The 4384-nt window shown below is 36.0% G+C and overlaps 2 non-coding genes across 2 annotated transcripts; both read right to left on the reverse strand.

Annotated features, from left to right (window-relative positions):
• Positions 1 to 294: 294 nt before the first annotated feature.
• Positions 295 to 458, reverse strand: LOC128249986 (U1 spliceosomal RNA). Its single transcript, XR_008266126.1, has one exon. It is a non-coding gene; the product is annotated as a U1 spliceosomal RNA (small nuclear RNA).
• A 1742-nt stretch (positions 459 to 2200) lies between these two features.
• Positions 2201 to 2364, reverse strand: LOC128249984 (U1 spliceosomal RNA). Its single transcript, XR_008266124.1, has one exon. It is a non-coding gene; the product is annotated as a U1 spliceosomal RNA (small nuclear RNA).
• Positions 2365 to 4384: the final 2020 nt, after the last annotated feature.

Consider the following 4384-nt stretch of genomic DNA (forward strand, 5'->3'; position numbering starts at 1 on the left):
CCTTATAAATATATATATATATATATATAAAATACAAAAATCAGAAACATCCTGACAGACGATACAAAGAAAACAAGGGTCATTCGGAGTTTTCTTTCCTCAGTCGAGTTCCAGATTATGTTTGCAATTTCGGGTGGTTATACTCGAGATTGCTCCAATCTGGCCAGCCCCAGGCAAAAACGGAGCTAAGAGCACTAGATTCAACCAAATAGGCTCCTCTCAGTCTTGAAGTGCCAAAATCGATAAGGATCATTCCAACTTCTGTAGATTGACTGTCTATTTTTTAATTATATGACGGGGTGAGCGCGAACGCAGACCCCACACTTAGAAATAGCGCACCCGAGTCGCCCACATTTGGGGCGATCGCAAAGGTCAACCCAACCGGAGTGCAATGGAAGGGCCTCACTCTGGGAGAACCACCTTGAGGATCATTGTTTACTCCTGTGCCAGGTAAGTATGTTTTTTTCGCTTTCACTAAACTGATATATTACAATATTTGCATTGTAACTTCACTGATATCGGCTCTAATATTACTTTCAAATATTAATTTTTTAATAAATTTCATCATATATATTATAATTCTACTAATACAATTCATTATTTCTAATTAAGTGATTTAGTAATTTAATGCTTTAATTTGTTCAAATATTACGAAATTTCAAAATTATAGCCTTGTTTAATTCAACAGTGAAGGCAAATGAACAAGGGAGATAATTCCATTTTCATTTGAAAGTTTACCGATAAAAATATTTGCTGTAATACATTTACTGCTACAGGATCACTTCCTTTTCATAATTGTTTCTTGAATGTATGTCTATATTTCAACGAAACACAATATTACTTATTCCGGGCAGCAAACAATCTGTCGTACATACACTGGTATATATATAGATATCATATATGTGCGCGCGCGCATGTCTGTGTTTACTCTATTTCATTTGCCCCCACCACTGCTATTTTGTTGGCTCGTTTTGTAGCAGGGATCCTTCTGAATTGACGGGCACCACTTTTCATTTATGTCTTATGTAGTGTTTTTTGGTACCGAAACACTTTCAAAGTTCGTATACTTGTATATTTTGTGTTATAGAACAGATAAAAATCTTTTGTATTCGAAGTTATTTCATGTAAAAAATTGACGTATTTCGGTAATTTCAACCAATCACTGACGTCTATTGAGGTGAAAACAATTACTGCTGTGAATTGTGAACGCCACACGTTGTGCGGTGTAATGGGATCTTTTCCCTTGAATAAAATTAGTGCCGTTGTTTGTCAACAAGAACTATCGGCGATACTGTTATTTATAACATCGTTCGTGCGTTTGTACTGGTTTTAGCTTTAGGATTTTGATTATTTTTGCCATAACCTAACTCACAACCCTAACCCTAAAACTCGAACCCTAAACCCTTATTAGGGAATAACGATATAATTAACGGGGAATAACGATCTTGACACTGGCAAAAATTATTATTTACAAAAACAGCAGTAACTGCATTCAGCTGAATAGACGTCAGTGATTGGCTGAATTTACAGAAATACGACAACTTTATTATGAAATAACTTGCGATGTAGAAATTTTTGTTAAGAAGGCTAAGAGAAAAAGATGTTTTATATGACACATTCTACCAGTATCCCTAGTTTGAAAGTGTTTCGTTAAGAAAACAAGTGGGCTATGTTAGAAGCCAAAGGTGCACATAATGGGACTGAACTCGGTTTGGGAAGCAAACTTGTAACCACATACACCTACATAACAAATAATGAATAAATATTACGTTTCTGTAAAGTGTCGAGAAATCAGTTGGCAATATTTTGAGTAATGAGACTTGTACCGATACATTACTAACGAGACGTGAAAATACGAAATCAATCACGATGCAAAACAATATTGAGTGGTTCTCGAGATCACGGGGTGGGGTTCGATCCGTGAACGTTGAAATGCTGTAGCACAAAAAGTCATCATTAGTAGTGCAGATGGATAAAAAACAAACTTTGCTACTGATTTGGTACGTGGGTGGGATTAGTATTTGTCAGTTCGACAACCAAATGAGATAACGAACATGTGAGTGTAGTAGTAGTATCTAAGCGAGAACAAGAAAGTTACTATGAAATAACTGTTTAAATTACGGGCCAGCGCGTCTGAATCAATACATTTAATTCAAACGTGATAGAGCGTTATCACTTAAGTCTATTCTTGATTTATATGACGGGGTGAGCGCGAACGCAGACCCCACACTTAGAAATAGCGCACCCGGGTCGCCCACATTTGGGGCGATCGCAAAGGTCAACCCAACCGGAGTGCAATGGAAGGGCCTCACTTTGGGAGAACCACCTTGAGGATCATGGTTTACTCCTGTGCCAGGTAAGTATGTTTTTTTCGCTTTCACTAAACTCATATATACCATATTTGCATTGTAACTTCACTGATATTGCCTCTAATATTACCTTTAAATATTAATTTTTCAACAAATTTCATCGTATATATCATAAGCCATCTACAACCAATCAATGTTTCTAATTAAATGATGTGGTAATTTAATTCCTTAATCCGTTAATATATTTTTGAAATTATAATCTTGTTTAAATTAACGGTACTGGCAAATGAACAAGGGAGATAATTCCAGTTTTGTAAGTTTCCTTATAAAAGTATTTGTTGTAATACATTTACTACTACAAAACGAACCAACGAAAGAGTCATTACATGGTCGTTAGACAAGCTAGACATAACAACCAAATCTTCCGCAGATTATACACAATGATTTATTTTTTCTTTTAAAAAAATAATGACATTTAGTATTAGTAATGTAATTTTAGACACAGAGATAAAAAGGTATTGTCATGTATGGAATATTTTTCATCATAGTTCTGATTGACTTTTGTTAAGATTTATTTGCAATTTATTTTTTATATTTCTACAATGCACAAAATATTTCAAACAATTTTCTTTATATAACTACTAATAATATTTAATAATGAAAAGAATAATATGATCTTTTTAAACATTGGATTGCTCCAATAAAGTAATTCTCCTGTAAAGTAATCATCTGAGGAATATTTGTCTGCTATTTCTTCTCTCGAACCCGGCACTGGATTTAGGATTAAAGATCCTCCAACCATGACCATCTTGTCTATTTGCTGACATAGTATAGGATCTCATGTCGAGCAAGTGGCTGGATGACATTGGCTGAAAAGAAGCGATCAGCAGGGCTGTAGAGCCGCCCCTTGAACACATGCCTGGGCTTGATCAAGCCAAGTTGTGTTGCCTGGATGAGGGTGTAGGCAACTTCAGCATTTACCCAAGTATCTATTGTGTTTGTAGATTTATGTTGAACTGTATTATTACATAATCCAGTGAGTTCTTTTTAGAAATTGAAATATATGATTTGAAAAAGATTTAGCTGTTATTTCTAGCAGGTTGAATGATCACGTTGCATACTCCCTCGTACATTCTATATATTTTCAATATGATTTTTTTTAGTGTTGTGTCTGGGGAGAGTGGTAAATTTTCACTGATCAAATCAACAACAGAGCTTTTATGTGGCTGCTCAACCAGGCTAGAAACAGCAACAAAAATTTCCTTGAAACCACACTCAGCTATCTTAATAGTTCTAAAAAAAATCTTGTGTCTTAGAAGGATAATTACACCAATAATAATAAAGATACAAGATTTGTTTCAGCACACGAATTCGCATCAAGAATCTTGCAACCCAAGTACAGAAACACAGTAATTCAGAAAATATTTATGATTTTTATCTCCCTTGAATCATTAAAAGTCTAAGGGAGATAACCTCGAACATTCTTTTATATTGGAACAGACGAAACTTGAATGGAGTTTTGCTGAGTCACCAAGATACGAGGTAAATAAAGACACACACATACACACAGACACACACGTCAATGATAACTTTTATGAGCCGTTGAAAGATATTTTTCCTTTTCCTGAGTCGTGACTGTGTGGTAAGAAGCTTGCTTCCCAACCACGTGGTTCCCTGTTCAGTGCCACTACGTAGCATCTTGGGCAAGTGTCTTCTTCTATTAAAGCTTCAAGCCGATTAAAGCCTTGTGAGTGGATTTTGTAGACGGAAACTGAAAGAAGCCCTTCGTAGGTGTGCGTATGCGTATATATATATATGGTGGTTGTCTACTCCTTACACAGAGTTTGACCACCTCCTGCACCTACACCTTAGTCCTTTCATGGCGTCTAATGTGGCTTTTTAAACCAGACAGTGTTTTGAAAAAACACCCGCACAGATTGCACCTCTGATTTGCACTACCGATACCTGCAAGTAAGTTTTGCTCATTGTGGATCCTAACATGTCTTTTAAGACCCCCATTGGATTTGCAAACGCTCTGGCACACACCACATTCAAACGTGTGCACAGACATATAA

The sequence above is a fragment of the Octopus bimaculoides genome, chromosome 18, assembly GCF_001194135.2.
Source record: "Octopus bimaculoides isolate UCB-OBI-ISO-001 chromosome 18, ASM119413v2, whole genome shotgun sequence".
Classification (NCBI taxonomy): Eukaryota; Metazoa; Mollusca; class Cephalopoda; order Octopoda; family Octopodidae; genus Octopus; species Octopus bimaculoides.